An 18,560-nucleotide genomic window follows, 5' to 3' on the forward strand; every position below is an offset into this window, starting at 1 on the left:
TTGTGGGATTTAAAAAAAAAGTGCTTTACAAAAATTTAATGCCTAATTATATAAAAAAGAAAAGAGAATAATCCAACATATGGCATGTTTAATCATGGAGCTTTATCTAGCTAAATTAGACACTTGCAATAAAAATATATTAGTGAGTTATTTTCTGCTAAATTTTATTATGAACTATGCCTATTCTTTATTTTTATCCAATTCATAGTAAATATTCTGAGACCCTAAGAGCACAGAGGGAGATGTAAATTAATTTCTATCATTAAAATTGAGTCTTTGATAATAAGTATAGTGTGGGTGTGAATGTACAATAGAAATATCCCCCAGAAGTCAACCACTAATCTTCAGATAAAGCTATTTTCTGAAATTATTCTACAAGGCAGCCTAAACTGCATTCTGGACTTCAGGAGGGTGTAACAGAGGGTAGGTAAATTTTATAGGGATATTTTTTTTTTAATGAGAACAAAGGGAGACAAGTCCAGGTGTTGCTTCTTATGGATTTATACATAAAAACTGTTAGAAGTGGAGGGGACCTTAGATGTATAAAACAGACTCCTTTTTAAAAATATTATTTATTTATTGCATTAAGAACACTACATTAAACTATGAACAGCATTTCCAATAACACATGAAAAGATTTATGTTGTATCTACAAAGTTTAAGTTTCTGCTATAATAAATGCTGTATTTCGTTTAAACTAGAAAGATAAGAAATGTTATGTTCAATCTGTACATTCTCTCAGCAGCATTAGCCTGGAAGACCTCAACATTTAAATTGGACAATCATACATGTGAATTTCCTGATCATGTCCAACAGACATAATTTTTCAGCCATATCCATTGTATTTTACTTTCCGGACCTGATCCTGGTGGTTGATGGTGTGAAAGCAATCCCAGACTTTTACACTTTTGTCAGATGAACTGGAAACAAAGTGAGGACAGAACGCCACATTCAGCACCCAGGATGCGTGGTCACTCAGAGTGCCCATGTTGGCACGTTGTACATCATAGATCTTGATGTAGCCATCATCTGAAGCAGTGATGAGGAGTGAGAATGTGGGGTAAAGGTCAAGGAACAAATGGGCATAGCATGGCCTTCCAGCGTGTGCATCAGTTTTCCAGTTGCAATATCAAAAATATTGATGATTCTGTCTATAACTCCACTGGGCAGATACTTCCCATCAGGACTATATGCAATACTTAGAATGAATTTTCCACTCGTGTCCAAAGAATATTCCTTTTTCCCACTTTCCACACCAAAAATGTTCCCTTTCCCCACATGCGTTCCTGTAGCCAGATACTGGGAATCAGGTGAAAAGACCAAAGTCCAGGCATCCACCCATCCTGCATCTATGGATTTTATCTGTTTGCCCCTCCCCAAGTCCCAGAAAGGAATGTGAGCATTGAGAGAACTGGATGCAGCCGTGGGCAGGGGGTGGCTCATGTCCACAGACACCATGCCCAGCGACGTCCCTCCAGACTCCACAGCATGCTCAGCCTCTCATCACGCCATTTCTAGACCATTACCAGGTCATCCAGGGACCCTGTGACTACCGTCTCAGAGTTTTCTTTCTTGTTTGTCCCCAGGCCATTAACCAAATGGCATCATCGTGGGCTTGCCCTTGTTTGAAGAGAATATTGTACTTGTTGGCCATTTCTTCAGACAAGGATGAAGCACTAAAGGCCAGGCAGCTCTGTCCCGTGATGGGAAGCTCCCTACCTAAGAAGACAGCATGGTCCTTCTCTGGAAAAGTTCAGTTAGGATGGTCCATTCATCTACTAGGACAGGGACCTCTCCCACAGACACAAGCCCTCACCTCAAGGCTGCACAGAATATTCCCAGGATGCACCCGAGCGGCAGCAAGATAAGGGGAGTCACAGAATCCAACTAGGGCCTCCTCGGATGCACCATGCCTCACCTGCCCCTCCCACCACCCGGGCCATCAGCAGCCCCTGTGACAGCATCTCCCACCGGCCATGAAGACCAACTCACACAGTCCTTTGTTAGATCCTTGTCCAAGTCTTCAGGTATCTGAAGTCCAGAAAACTTACAGTGTTATAGTAGATTGTGAGAGTGTATTAATACAGAAAAAAAAAAAGAGAAAAAAACGAAAAAAAAAACATACCAGTCTAACTGAAATTCAGGGAGACAATCAAAAAGGAACAAATTAAGAACCCTTGGGGGTACAAGGTAAAGTAGAACTTCAACTCCCTCTCCTTATTTAAGTAATGGAAATAATGTTTGATTTCTCATTTAAAGGTAAAGATGAAAGGACACATATAGAAAAGAGACTGTTTAACTGCTGGTGTGTAAAAGAATATCAAAGTGCATATAAAATACACATAACCAACAAAGCATCAAACAAATTCATATGTCACTAGGGCAAGAAATATTATTTGAAATACAACCTGAAAGGAAGAATTATACTTTTTTTCATCTGTGAAAAACATTTTATCTCGCTGACAGTGTTTTTGTCAAGATTCATACTTCTCCTGTGGTTAATGTTTGTAAAGCACCGTGTGCTCTATGGTAGGAAGGATTTATAAATGAACACTAAGTCAGTGTCTGAATAAATGATTTTTAAAAGAACCAAACTTCTATTTTAAGATTTAGTTCAGTTTAAAAAAGTACTCCTGCTTTTGAGATTCAAGGTAGGCAAATCTACGTTATTTTCCTAAAATTAATTGCCAGCACAAAACACAGAAGTTTTTTTCTGAGCCAGGCAGCAGAGTTTGGTGGATCCCCAGCCTGCATGGTAAGCCCAGTGGACTGGGGAAGTGCTCTCAAAATACTGAATGTCTGAATCTGGATCTCAGGAGATCCCAGAACCTGTTACATGTATAAAGTCCTCCAGGTGTTTATGTAGAGCATACAGGTTAGGGAATTATAGGTATTGTCCAGACCACCCAAATCATCCATGCTCTATAAACATAAGGAGACATTAGTGCTTACTGAAGAGAGAACATTCACCTCTCTCTTATTGCAAGATAAATTAGAGTTGAAGCATCAATTTCAACCTTATGTTATCCTGAGACAGAACATTGATTTGAGATTTTAAAAGGCTTTCTCTACAACTATTATTATTATAAATGTCTTGATAAAATCATTTCTATTTTATTCATCTTTGTATCTTTAGTACTTGGCACACACTTCTGCTAAATCCAGACAAATAAGCTATCATCTAGTCATTTACAGAAAAAAATATGTAATAGTAAATAAAAAAAAATATAAGATTTTAGAATTCTAGTGGAAAAGATAAACAATAAACTCAGAAACAAATAAATACCTAGGATAATTTAAAGAAATGATAAGTACTAGGAATAAAACAGGATCACGTGATAGACAGTGAGGCGAGCTTGGACACGCAAGTATTTATTTAAATGGATAGTCCGGGAAGGTATTTTTGAGGAGATGAGCTTTGAGCAGACAGCCAACAAGTGAACATCAGGGGATGGGATGATCAGGCAGGGAAACAGTGAAAGCAAAGGCAAAGTACAGAATGAGCTCAATGAGTTTGAGAAACACAAAGAAGGGCAAGTATATGGAATATCAAGAGTCAAAGGTAAAGCGGTAGGGGATTAAAATATCCAGCAGTGGAAACTGGGAATGGAGGTGGTGGTATGACCTAGAATGACATGAAAGCTGGCCTGATGTAAGGCTGTGTGCCTTGATGGTGAAATGTGGCAATGACTTTGGTTTCTGTAAGACCTGTGCTCCAGCACTGGCTTCATTGATTACTAGGGAAGTGACCCTAGATACACATCTTAATCTAACTCTAATTACCTTCTTAGGTAAAATAGGGATTTATAATTAAAATACATTATAGCATGCATATATGCATATATATAAACATATAAATTTATATTTTTCAATCTAAAATAGTACAAACAATGCTAACGAGGTATGTATAGAACAACAAATAAGTGATCAATTATTTGTACTACAAACTCTTGGCTGGTAAATCCTGATCTTGGAGTCATAGCCATAGTTACTGCTTATGCAGTCTCTTCCAAAATAGAACTAAATCAAAGCAGACTCTTCTACACTAATGTAGTCTCTGATCCAGATATATGCTCCTGACAATTTTAGCTGGGAGGATGGTTCAGCTGACAATGCTAAGAAGCACATAGTTACTTTGGTTCTGGAATATTCTAGGCTTTCCCAAAAATACTGTGCCCGGATTTGTCCTGATTCACACTGAACAACCTAACATGTCATTCCATGCTCATTTGAGAAAGAACAACAGGAATCTATAATACATGAGCTATTAAGAAAAATATGACAGCTATACTAGTATGTGCCATATGGACTACAAAGCAGAGCCTTTGTAGTAAGTTTTCTCATTGGCTGGCAGATATATTTCTTCTTCAATCATTCATGTATCTAAGGTTAGGATTGCATAAACTAACACATACTATATGGTGCTTGCTACATAATAAGCATCAAATATATTGTATCTATTATTAGGCTATTGATGACCATGCAAAATGATTTTCCAAAATAGACTAATTCTTTTTTTAACAGCATTTTAAATTTTTTTTCTTTCATATTCTTTGTTATTAAATTTATTGGGGTGACATTGGTTAATAAAATTACATAGAATTCAGGTATACAAGTCTATATATAATACATCATCTGAATATTGTATTGTGTGTTCACCACACTGAGTCAAGTCTACTTCCATCACCATTTACCTCCCATTCACTTTCTTCTACCTCCCCCCACACCTCCCTTTACCTCTGGTAATCACCATACTATTGTCTGTGTGTCTATGAGTTTATGTGTGTATGTATGTGTGTTTGTGTGTGTGTGTGTGTGTGTGTTTTACTTAATCCCTTTATCTTTTTAACCCAACCCCTTAACCCCTTCCCCTCTGACAGCCTATAGATTTACAAGCCCCACCCAGTCTTCCTTATTTAGAATGCCAGGAGATCCCATATATGTGTATTTTGAGGAAGCTTCCCAGTGATTTTGGGGTGTTTTGCTAAGTCTAGCCTTGCAAGCCTATGCCTTTTCTGAATCTGCGAGAAAACAAACACGTTTTGTTGTACTCTTTGGCTTTTTTATGTGCATGTGACATTTAAATAAGCATAATATTCATAACCCTTTCATTTAAGTATAGAATATAATCACCTTTTATGACTTATCAATCAATAGTCCATAGATTCATTTCCAAATTGAATCAGGGGGTTGCATTTCTTTTCTATGGAGCATTTTCCCCTTCTGAATACCCAATAATATTTCACTTTCTGAAGAATGTTTGACTCCAAAGGTTGCTTCAGCATTAGCAACAACCATATTCTTTTATTTGAGAACTGGAGGCCCAATGCACGAAATTCGTGCAAGAGGAGGCCTCCGCTGCCCCAGCTGCCCTGGCCGCCCTCGCAGCCCTGGCTTCATCCAGAGGGTCGTCCGGAGGGCTGTTTCGCTGTTCGGCCTTTGGGTCGATTTGCATATTACACTCTTATTATTATAGATGCTTTCAATAATTTTTATATAATTAAAATCTTAGTTCCCCTAAATATAATTTGTTTTACAAGCCACTTATTGTTTCATACCTTCAAGGAACTTCATTTAGTCATCCACTAAACACCTGCTCATTGAATGCCCACTAGGCTGTTAGAAGCACGGGTGAGAAACAGACCTAGATCTGCCCCTCATGGAGTTCACCGTTTATCTGTTAGGGTGCAGGCAATAACAGAATAGTTTTACAAATGAAGAACACAAATTTTGATAAAATATTTGTAGAAAAACCTCCTGGAGTCATAAAATCACATAACGGGGGCGGGGGGGTCATGGCCTAGTTAGAGGCACAGCAGAGAAGACCTCTGGAGTGAGCTCAGAAATGCGATGAAAGCATCTGAGTTAAATAGATGAAAAGGAGGGCAATGCATCTAGTTGATGAGCAGTAAAGGCCCTGAGAGGCTGTAAGAGAAGGTGGGTGTGGTAGAGGTATAAAAAGGAGATTGGGGTAAGAGAGGTGAAGACCAGGAGTGAGGTCTGGGATGGACTTGTCCTAAACACAGTGGAAGCCCTGGCAGAAATTTTGTAAAAATTTCTATTGAATTTTCTATTGAGGTTTCAAATGTATAATTCTATAATACATCATCTATATATTGTAATGGCAGGGTTTTAAGCAAAAGAGTTAGAGGATCAGATTGGCACTTGACTTCCATGGAGGAAGGGCTGAAGAAGAGCAAAGCAGAGACCATTCAGTAAGTGTTCGTGCAAAGCATCAGATTCGTGGATAAAGCCTTATTACTTCCACAGTCGCCTTTCACTGGTGATCTAGTATCTAAAACTAAAGTCCCTGCATTTTCCATGCCAAAACAGAATAATTAAGAAATAGAAAAGCTCAATTAAAAGAAGAAAGGTAAAATAACTATTTATATGCCATCTTTTGCCAACAACTTTTATCAATCACTTTATAATATATATTTTCCCTTTGCATTTTAATTTCTAACTCTAAATTCCTTTTTTTGGGGAACCTGTAATGTTTTATTTTCTTACGTAAGAAAGCAGTATACTTATAGAGGCCCATTCACAACTGTCAGGGGTTGTAGATAATGCTTCTTTGAATATCTTTCACCAGGTGAAAATTAGTTTCAGTTTATCCTAACCAGATAAAATTTCTATTTGTACCTTTTCAAAGACAATTTTGAAAGTCTTCAATGCAATATTCATTGAAGCTCAGTGATTTAAAAAAATCTTATTTCGGCATTTGACAAAAGAGCAAAGAAAACCCAAAATATCAACTTTGCTGGATGGCATTTGCAATGTCAAGCTTCTTTTCCCTGACTTGAAAAGTGTTACTTTATTACCAATTTGATTGCATTTGATCTTGTTTTGATTGTCTATGAAGAATGATTCTCTGCTAATGCTGGTAAAATACAAAAAAATGGAATAGAATCAACTTGAAGAATTACTAACAAATGTCATACTAAGTCACACTATTACTATTCATGACTATTTTTAAGAAAAAAATATGTAAATGGCTGAATTTTATTTTACTTTCTTGTGCTTCTGGAGATTTAAGTGTCAAGTCATCATTGGCATGGAAAAGTTTTTTAAGTTGGCAGTAACATTGTCTCAAGTGGGAAGGCAAAGTGGACATAGACAATAAACTATTCTCTGGCTACCTCGTTTAGCCTCTTCACTCACTCCTGGCCAGCATTACTTTTTTGTCTTTTGGTGGGGTTTTTTGCCATCTCTGCTCGTTTCTTATATACTTTCTGCCTCCCTGGAATGGTCTGCTGCTCTTTTGTTCTCCAGGAAAGGCAAGAAAACTACTCTGCTAGTGCAAATCTATTTTGTTTCATGGCTGGTGCAATTCCTTTCAGGCTATATTCTTCCTTTCCATATGTTTGGCCCACCTGTGGAAAGGATCGGAACTGTTGACATTCCATAATGTGTTCAGGTCACCATCTGTCTTTGTTATTTTGGGCTTATTAAAAATTTCACAAGGCACATCCCACGACATCAAAATAATAGTGATAATGCCAGCTGGTTGGCAGGCATGGGTCCATGAGGCAGACTCACTGTTAATGGGTAGAGTGGTTGCTGACTTTGCTCCATTCTTTGCTTATTTGCAGGTGTAGCTTTTAATTGATATCATCAATGTTCTGAGGAAATGGATAATCAAATCCATACATGCTTTTATGTATCCATTTATTTATTCATTCATTCCAGTATTCAGTCAACAAGTATTTATTCAGTATCTTCTATATCAGGGGTCCTCAAACTTTTTAAACAGGGGGCCAGTTCACTGTCTCTCAGACCATTGGAGGGCCGGACTATAGTTTTTTAAAAAAAACCATGAACAAATTCCTATGCGCACTGTGGGCCCGGGATGTCGGCTGCTAAGCAGGACAGGCAGCAGCACCCGGCGGGCCGGATAAATGTCCTCGGCGGGCTGCATGTGGCCTGCGGGCCGTAGTTTGAGGATGCCTGATCTATATACTTATCACTCTGCTAGACCCTGGATATCAAATTGTAAGCACATAAAACAAGGTCCCTGACCTCTGAATTAACTTGAGTGCAGTGGGGGCTGTGACAGATATCAGTGAAGGACTTGGAAAGAACAGAAAGAATGTCATCGTTCCATATAACAAGGAAATTTAACAAGACTGGTGGGGAGATGGGGAAGGAGTCCTCAGAGATGACAAAGGTCAGATCTAAGCCAAAGATGAGGGGGGCAGAGATGTGTAGGTATTCTATATAATAAAAGGCTAATATGCAAATAGACCGAACGGCTGAACTGGAACAACCGGTCACTATGACGTGCGCTGACCACCAGGGGCGTGTGCGGAACATGGCGGGTATCGGCCCTGGTGGGATGGTGGAGCAGTTGAGCAGGGGTGCCAGACCAAGGTGGGGCGCTGGGTGCTGTCATTGGGGTGAGCCTCTGGTGGTTACTGAAAATTCTTTGCTCCTGTGCACCGCAGTTCCACCCGGCGCTTGCACCTGCTGCCGTCACCGGGCCCGCTCGCACCCTCTGCCGGTGCCAAAGCTGCCACTCGCACCCACCGCCAGCGCCCAGTGCCAGTCCCAATCACTGGGTGCCATCAGTGGTGCGAGCAGTGGCTGCCGGCCCTGGTCGCCCCTGAGGGCTCCTCCACCTGCCCCTGCTCCTGAGGGGTGATTAAGGCAGCAGCCACCGCTCGCACCCACTGACAGCACCGGCCCCACTTGCACCCGCTTCTGGCTCCGGCCCCAACTGCTCTGCGCTGTCAGCACGTGAGAGCTGCGGCGGCGGGAGTGAGGCTGCCAGCAGACAGGGGACTGGGGCCAACGTGGGCGGGGCCGGGCAGGGGCATGGAAGATGGGCTGAGACCCGCCCTGTGCCTACCACAGCCTCGTGGCCCATAGTTCCTTTCAAGGTGCATGAATTCATGCACTGGGCCCCTAGTGTTCTATAAAGAAGGAACAGTATATGCAAAGGTTGTTGTCACAGTGTACACCTCTTTCAAGGAACTGGAAGAGCAAAGCTAATGTGACTGAAGTCTACAGTAAGAGGAAGAATGGCGTGCAATAATCTCTAGTCTCAGATAGGTGCAGGGCAGTAACAAGGTTCTGTGGGCCTTGTTGAAAATTGGGTTTTCATCTTACTGAAAAACATTTAAAAAATCAAAGACTTGTTATAATCCATACAGAACAAGAAATGGATCATTGCTTTTGCATCTGCCTGAGATCTTTCATAATCAGACTACCATGTTAGCAAGCGAGCTACCTATATAAGGTTTGGTATTAAATTTTCCTGTTTTGAAAAGAGCAACTACTAAATTTCTGATAGGAATGAGCTTTTCTGTTTCTGAAAATCAGAATACTAAGAAAACCAGACAGTTTTATTTTTTAATCATAGTCAGTCACAATAAATAAGTACATGTTAAACAACTTCTCACAGGTTTTACAAAGCATTAAATAAGTGGTTTCTTTAGTTGTTTTTCTTTTTCCTTTTTTAAAATTCTCAGTGCGTTTTAGCTTAACTAATGGACATATTTATTAGTGAGTAGTGAAACATATTAATACTTTAAATGCCCACTGATAAAAACCACAGGTTTTTATGTGCCCTATGTGAATAGCGATCCTTTGACTTTTGAAGGCTTTCCAACTGTGATCAAAGCTCTAGACAGTTTTTTTAAAATACATTTTTATTTATTTCAGAGAGGAAAGGAGAGGAAGAGATAGAAACATCAATGATGAGAGAGAATCACTGACTGGCTGTCTCCTGCACACCCACTACTGGGGATTGAGCCCACAATCCAGGCATATGCCCTGACCGGAAATCGAACGGAGACATCCTGGTTCATAGGTTGACATTCAACCACTGAGCCACACGAGCCAGACTCTAGACCAGCCGTGGGCAAACTACGGCCCCGCGGGCCGGATCCAGCCCATTCGGCTGTTCTATCCTGCCCACGGAGCCAAAAGAGCAGAGGGTTCTCTTGCTCTCCCCTCCGCTCCTTCACCAGCAGCAGTGTTAACATGGCAACATCGGGAAACACGGCCGCAGCTCCTTCTTCTGAGTGGGCGGATTTATATCCACCCATTCAGTAGAAGGAACAACCTCTCAATCTTCCAGAGGCTCCTTGTAATGCCCGCGGACGCGTCCCTGACATCACCCTGGGAATGCGTAGACACGTTATCGTGGTGATGTAGGGAGACAAGCCCCCGGAGAGCACAGTATCAGAGCATTAGCTAAAAAGGAGACCAACAACACTGTTCCCACTGAAGTTGATGTTTTAAAGACCAAAAACCTTTCAACCCAGTCTACATTGCCATCTACATCTACGTCCCGGGCATAATTTGGAAGTTGCACTAAAGAAAATGTTTAATTTACTGTTTACACATTTTGTTCTTTTCTATTTGTTTTAGTTTTAAATTATTTTATTATATTTAAGTTTAATTTGAAAGGCTTTTGTACCTTTCCTTTGTTAGGCAATTTTATTTTGCCTTTGCCATCTTCAATATAAGGTATGTTATTGTGCTATGATTCCTCCATTTTTTGAAGTTTCAAATTATAATAATTAGTGTTTACATTCTTCTTGTTAAAATGTTTGAAATGAATAAAACTATTGAAATAAAAAAAAAGACCGTACCCTTTTATGTAATGGTGTTTACTTTGAATTTATATTAGTTCACACAAACACTCCATCCATGTTTTTGTTCCGGCCCTCCGGTCCAGTTTAAGAACCCACTGTGGCCCTTGAGTCAAAAAGTTTGCCCACCCCTGCTCTAGACAGTTTTTAAGTATCCAGTTCACATGCTCAGCTTTTAAAACCCCATTCGTGAATATGCTAAGCCATTCAGTTCTGGAATCCAAAAGAGTGAGTCTGATTCTATCTGCATTTCCATATTCAAAATAATACAAAAAAATCTAAAGGAGCAAAGATATGTAAGACTATAAACAAACACATTTTAATGACAATAGAGAAAAAAATCAGATACTTGGCCAACCTGCCAAGACCCAAGTTCAGGAGGTTGAATGTTCACTCTTCTAGCTGACAACATAATTAACACCTATAACTGCTACAGACACATACTCCCTGTAGTGTTTTAATCTTTATTATTATATTCACAGCTTTTAAAAAATATAACATAATACTAAATTATAAACTCATGTGCTGCTCAACTGTCAGACAGGATCCTCGTTTCCTTTTATAAGATAGTGCTGAATAGTTACAGAAATATACATGTTTAAAGAATAATAATCCCCAAAGGAAAGCTATTAAGGATTTTCTAAAAATCAGGAACAACATTAACAAAGGAGGCAATTACAGTCACATCACAGATAACAAACGCATTGTTTTACCAAGAATGGGATGCTTGTCCTATGTTTCGCTTGATTGTTAAAACAGATTTCACACAAGCATCTAGAGAAAGATCTTGATTTAAATCTGAAAGATTTTTTAAAACATATATTTTTTTTATTGATTTCAGAGAGGAAGGGAGAGGGAAAGAGAGATAGAAAAATCAATGATGCGAGAAAATCATTGATTGGCCGGCTCCTGAACGCCCCTCACTGGGGATCGAGCCTGCAACCTGGGCATGTGCCCTGACCAGGAATTGAACCGTGACTTCCTGGTTCACAGGGCACTGCTCAACCACTAATCCATGCTAGTTGGGCAAATCTCAAAGATTTTTAATATAATTACTAGAAAATATTGATATTTCATCAAGTCTAAACTGCCTATAGATATAGATAAGTTTTCAGATATCTTTGGGTGGGAGAGGCAGCATTCTAAGAAGGCCCCTAAGGTTCCACCCTCCCACTCCCCTCCCCTTGAATGTGGGGAGAGCCACATCCTAGGTGAAGTTACATCATTCAGCATAAGCACTCGCTTATGTTACATTATTTGACTGCCTTGGCCAGCTGAAGATACTCTCTTCTAGCTTCAAAGAACAAAAAAGCCACATTGTGGAGGGGACATTTGGCAGGGAATCAGGTGGAGGCTGTTGGAGTGAAAATATCTCCTGACTGACAGCCTGCAAGTTGAGACTGCCTTCTGGCTCTCAGTTCTACATGCAAAGGGAACAAGGGACAAAACTCTGTCAATAATGGGTAGACTTGGAAGAAGACCCAAGCCTCTGATGAGACCAAGGCCCCAGCCAACACCTTGCTTTCAACCTGGTGAGACCCTCAGCAGAGAACTCAGTTATCCAATACCTACACTTTTGATCCAGGAAAATTGTGAGATAATAAATGTGTTGTTTTAAGCTCCTATGTTTATGCCAATTTGTTTTGCAGCAATAGAAGCTAATTTTTCAGTATTGTGAAACATTTGTAATTTAACCTAAGGAGTCACTAAGACCAATTTTTTTCACAGTCCAAATAAAGATAAGTAGAAGTTTTCTGATAATATAGATAATAAAACAGACTATAGATAGTTCATGCATGGTACAAAAGAAAGACCACTGAAATCACAGTATGTGGGACCTAGTACCAGCATATGTAATTTTTATGAGTCTTAGTTATTCCATCAGTGAAAGTGAAAATATACTACAACTCAGTAGTCTATGTTTTAACAAGCTCTCCTAGTGATTACCAGGCTTGATGAAGTTTGAGAAGCTCTATTTTATATATACAAGAAGTTTACACCTTTTTGTTCTTACTTAACACTTTCCCACAGATGTGAATCCAGGTTTTGTAAGGTCTGAAGTTTACACAATTTAGGGAGCCCTCCTCCCCAAAAATGCAAATTAGAAATTAGTTGCAGGATCTTGGGAAGAAGTGTGCAAGTGAGGGCCCTGAAGCTAAAACTTACAAGTTTCATAGAAAATCTGTTTCTGCCTTCCATTGTTTTGGTTCCTTATTCATACCCATTTAACTCCAAGACCCCTGACACCACCTGCCTCTACTCTTTCTCCTTCCTATTCAATCTTTTTCTCTCTATTCATTCTTCTCCATTAGTGCTGAAACAGTCACCTCTTTTACCCTCAAAACAAGAGTATGCTAAAACAAGAAATAAGCAAAAAACACGCCAAGTCAAATTATACAAATAAAAAAGCATAATCTCCCCTTCAAATCCACGTTTCCCTTAATTTTCAGTTACTTCTCTCTATTTCTTCACTGCTAAATTTCTTCCATGTGTGGTCTAAACTTGATATTTCTTTTTTCTCAGTCTATTGTAAGATGGCTAAAACTGTTCTCACAAAAGAAATAAACAACCTCCTTCATGCTAAACCTGTCCTGTTGAATCTCTTAGCAGTGTTGGCACTCCCCCTCCCCAAACACACTTTTTTTCAGAAACATTTTAAAACACAGTGAATGGTTTAAAGTGTATAATGATTACATTTATGTCCACCACCTAGATTCTTCAAGGATACTTAACATTTTGCCATTTGCTGTGTGTGGGTGGGTGTGTATTTTGCTTAACAATTGTGCAGGTAAATTGAAGGTATCATGAGATGCAGACACTTTCATATTCTTCAGTTTGCACCTTCTAAAAATAATGACACTTTCTGATAACACCACACACCATTATTACAATTGAGAAAATTAACACTAATTTGCTAATATTATCCGCCACACAGCATATATTCATAATTCCTCATTGTCCTTAAAATGACTTTTAGCTGTGTTACTCATTTGGCATTCTCATACTCAGGCGTCATGCAATGCATTTGGTTGTTACAGTCCTTAACTCTTTAAATCTTAAACAATTATTCTATTCCCCCCACACCCCCCAGGACGACATTTACTTTTGGAACATTCTAGGTCAGTTGTCTTTGGAATGACTCACATTCTAGATTTAATTGATAGATTGATTGTGTTTTCATATATTATTCCTCCATCCTCAATATTTGCTGAAGCACAGAGGGTGAGGTTATAGAGGTTTAATGAGATCCAGTTTAAATTTTTTGAGATTTCTTCATAGGTGATACTGATTACTTCACATTACCCCTCAGAAGAAGGTCCCTAATGTTAGATGGCTCTACTATTAGTGATAAGTTTGATCATTTGGTGATGGTGGTATCTGGCAGGTTTTTCTCTCTAAAGATACATATTTTTTTCTCCTTTGCAATTAGTAATCAACCAGTGGGGTGCTATTTTGGCATATACAAATAATCTTCCACCTAATTTTATTAGTATCCATTATTGAGGTCTTGCCTGAAATAAATATTTCATTAAGGATGCAGAATGGCCCCTTTCTTCTTCTTGAAAAGTTTTCTACCCTTGGCATCATCAGTGATTTCACAAGATATTCATCTTCACCACCCCCCCTTCCATTCCAGTCCCTTTTTAAAATTTATTTGCTTCTATTTCTTCTCAGATTTTGTTATCCCTCGAGTTCCTTCTGTTAGTTGGAACAACTTCCGACAATTATGGTAATACTTAACTTCTTGAGAAAGGCAAATGTGAAAAGTGAATTAGAATATATGGTCCTAATTGTGTCTCTTTTAAAGCTTATTTTAGCATCCAGGGCAAGAAGCAAGTGGTCTCCAACTATTATCAACAATTGGATTAATATATTATTGAGAGAAAGAGAGAGAGAAAAAACATTGATGAGAGAGAGAAACATGGACTGGTTGCCTTGCACCAGACCAGGGATTGAACCTGCAACTTCGATATGTGGTCTGACCAGAAATTGAACCCACCGACTTTTAGTGTACGGGATGATGCTCCAACCAACTGAACCAAACTGGCCAGGGGTAACATGAGGACTTTTAAGTATCGTTAACTTTCCTATCAATATAGTCACATTAGCAGCACAGGAATTCTCTCTGTCCTGTTCATGGCCATCTACACAACGCCCAGTGTTGGCCTAGCCAGCTTTCAGAAATGTGTCTGAATGCCTTGCTGAAGCCCCCTAAAGGGGGTAATTCATATTTTCTTATTTTCATCTGTTCAAAAAGTATATCAAAGAATCATATAGCAGTTTACTGGATTATGATTAGATTATTTTAAAAAAATATTAAAACTCATAGCCAAATTAATAGCCACATCAACAACAAAACCTATAGAAGACAAATAGCTGTTAAATTCAATAAAAACTTAGCAGGATGTGTAATTATTTCTTTCTTCTTTGTAATCTTTAAATCCCCACTTTCTGTTCCCAAACACACTCCATAAACACTGATCATTGTCTCTCTTGTTTGCACCAAATAAAATATGTTTATTTCCATTAGTGCTTATTCAAAATTCATTTTCCTTAATGTGAGGAAGTAATAACTAATTTAGAACAACATTTTACACAGAATTTGATTAATACAGAGCTTAAGCAGACAGGTCACCCCACCTACCTCCTAAATTATTCAAGAATAATTACTTTTTCAATAGTGACTTTAAAGTACTATAGGTTCTCAGTATGTATTTAATAATCAAAAGTAGATTGATGTATATTTTATAGAGTTTTCATTTAGATGTATCTAACATTTTAAATATTAAGTTATCCAAAATATTTGATTATCCACAACATAGTACTTCTTAAATTTCTGGATATATGGGGGGATTAATGTTCATTATTATAAATGCATACAATTATATCTAACTATTTCAAAGTTCAATTACTTCAATAACTCTGTCAGAGAAGAATAAACATGACTATAAAAAACACCACTGAGATTTTTTAAACTGAACCACTTAGAATATACAGATCTACCAGAAGTTTGACTGGGATTAAGAGGTCTGATCTTCAATTAAAATAAAACTCCTTGGAAGAAAATAAATATTTAAAATAAGAATTATATATAGTATAATCATCCCATTAGCCAGTGTTCTTAGTAGCCTAACATTTATGTTTGTTTTGATTACAAAACAATGACCTAAAATTCATTTTATGGGGCACTCCTTCACAATATAAATGATCATAAATTTTATGTTTGTTTTTAAAGAGTAAAACCAATCAACTTACTGGGTACAATTGGAGGGTGTACTACTAGTTTGCTAGGACTTCCATAACACAGTACCAAAAACTGGGTCAGTCAGAACAACAGAAATGTATTGTCTCACAGTTCTGGAGGTCAGAAGTCTGAAACCAAGGTGTCAGCAGGCCATGCTCCCTCTGAGGGAACTAGGGAAGGATCTGTTCTAAATCTCCAGCTTCTGGTCCTTCCTTGGTCTGTAGCAGCTTAACTCAAACATAAATGCAGTGATTTCCCTGTGTGCATGTCTCTGTATCCACATTTTCCCTTTTTATAAGGACAGCAGTCAAATCTGATCATGGGCCTGCCCTACTCCAAAGAATCAAATGTTTGGTGCTTGGGCAGCTGCTAGATGGTTTATAAGCAGAAACTGGTTGTAGATTCCCAGGAAACATGTGCCTGGACAAGGCCTAAGGTACTCAGGTATGAAGAACCCTCAGGGTACACCTGTGAAAATTGTAATTTGTGGCAGAATGATTAAGTTAACTTACAATCTGAGATAAATCTGAAAATTTAGAGTGAAGAGGAAGGAACTTGTGCTATTCTATATAATAAAAGCCTAATATGCAAATTGACCATCACTCCAACACACAAGATGGCTGCCCCCATGTGGACACAAGATGGCCACCACAAGATGGCCAGCAGGGGAGGGCAGTTGTGGGTGATCAGGCTAGCAGGGGAGTGAAATTGGGAGGGACCAGGCCAGCAAGGGAGGGCAGTTGGGAGGGACCAGGCCTGCAGGGGAGGGCAGTTGGGGGGGACGAGGCCTGCAGGGGAGGGCAGTTGGGAGGGACCAGGCCTGCAGGGGAGGGCAGTTGGGAGGGACCAGGCCGGCAGGGGAGGGCAGTTGGGAGGGACCAGGCCTACAGGGGAGGGCAGTTAGGGGTGACCAGGCCAGCAGGGGAGGGCAGTTGGGGGGGACCCAGGCCTGCAGGGGAGAGCAGTTGGGGGGAGGACCAGGCCTGCAGGGGAGGACAGTTAAGGGCGACCAGGCCAGCAGGGGAAGGCAGTTACGGGCTACCGGGTCGGCAGGGGAGCAGTTAGGCATCGATCAGGCTGGCAGGGAAGTGGTTAGGGGGTGATCAGGCTGTCAGGCAGAAGCAGTTAGGGGCAATCAGGCAGGCAGGCAGGCGAGCCACCTGGATCAGGCCTAAATGGGCAGTCGGACATCCCTCGAGGGGTCCCAGATTGGAGAGTGTGCAGGCTGGGCTGAGGGACACCCCCCCATGCACGAATTTCGTGCACTGGGCCTCTAGTTAAATATTAAAGCATACTGTACATCAGTTTATGTTGTTCAGAGACATAAAAGCATCCATCAGACTGTCAAACCTCAGAGGGAAAGCAGGGGAGAGTGCGAGAGGGGTGGTAAGACACTAACCAAAATATTTGTATGCATGCATATAAGCATAACCAATGGAAACAGACAATAGGGGTTGAGGGCCTGTGCTGGGCGGTGGGAACAGGCTGGGAGAGTTCAATGGGGGGAAAAGGATGTAATACTTTCAACAATAAGGAATTAAAAAAAATAATAAACTTTCCTATTTTTAAAAAAAGCATACTGTAAACCTAAAATAATTAAACCCCATTATATTATACAAAAATCAACAGTGATGGAACAAAATTTATACTTCTTTAATATACAGTAGAATCTAAGAACTCAATATAAAATAAAGCACAGTGCATAAAACAAGGATTCCGTAAATCACATTTTCCAAACAATGAGTCAAAACCATTAATAATGTTTTAAAATCAATTTTGTGGACCTCAGTCCATTAAAAAAAAAAGAATTAAAAGAGAATGAAATGGGATGGGATGGGATAAAAGGGAATAAAATGAAATAGAATAGACTGGAATAGAGTAGCCAAAGTAGAGTAGGGCAGGGTAGGTTTGGGTAGAATATAAAATAGAATAGAACAGAACAGGAGTAGAGTAGGAGTAGGATATATAAGAATTCACCACAAATATTAAGGATAAAAATTATTCTTGACACTTTATTTCAGTTATAGGTATGTGTGTTGAGAGTATATGTGTGACATGTGTATTCTAGATTATAACATAAAATTAATTTTTAATGTGAGTTGTGATAAAAATTAAATGCCTCTCTAATAAATTATTTGGGATGATTAATTATTTGGGAAATATTTATTTATATCATTAGTTTATAAAAGTAACTACAAAATATTTATGCATTAATGAATTTTATAAATCACTATAATAAATGTAGGTGGACATATATGTGATCTCTGAGAAAGAACTTCAGAAGGGTAAAGATTTAAAAAAAATCACAAAGAAAAAGTACTGCACGTTTTAATTCACACGCGTGCGCGCACACACACACACACACACACAAGTGTAGTTCAGAAAGTAATAAGTGAAGAGAAGACAAAAAAACTTGGAAAAATAATTGCAATAACAGCAAGAAAATAAAATATCCTTAATGTGTAAAGAAGACTTAGGGCTTAATAAGGAAAGCAATGATTCTATAACAAGTAGATAATTTACAGAAAGACAAATAACTGACTAAAAATTTTTGTTTTCACTTAATAATCAATCAATAAAAAATTAGACAATATAATATTCTGTTCCTTATCAAATTTTGCAAGGGCTATTGAAAAAGATATAAAAATGTCTAAGGCAGCATAATTTGATGTACACTCATTGAACTCAAATTTGGCATTATAGCAAAAACAATAAAA

General features: G+C 39.0%; 1 protein-coding gene and 1 pseudogene across 11 annotated transcripts in view; both read right to left on the minus strand.

The window, feature by feature from the left end:
• Positions 1–18,560, minus strand: part of MAGI2 (membrane associated guanylate kinase, WW and PDZ domain containing 2) — a 1,233,836-nt gene that overhangs the window by 987,541 nt on the left and 227,735 nt on the right. The window lies entirely within an intron of this gene.
• On the minus strand, positions 770–1,687 carry LOC308245808 (annotated as a pseudogene). The gene has a single exon. The product of its transcript is annotated as an uncharacterized misc_RNA (transcript).

The sequence above is a fragment of the Plecotus auritus genome, assembly GCF_963455305.1.
Source record: "Plecotus auritus genome assembly, chromosome: 4".
Taxonomy (NCBI): domain Eukaryota; kingdom Metazoa; phylum Chordata; class Mammalia; order Chiroptera; family Vespertilionidae; genus Plecotus; species Plecotus auritus.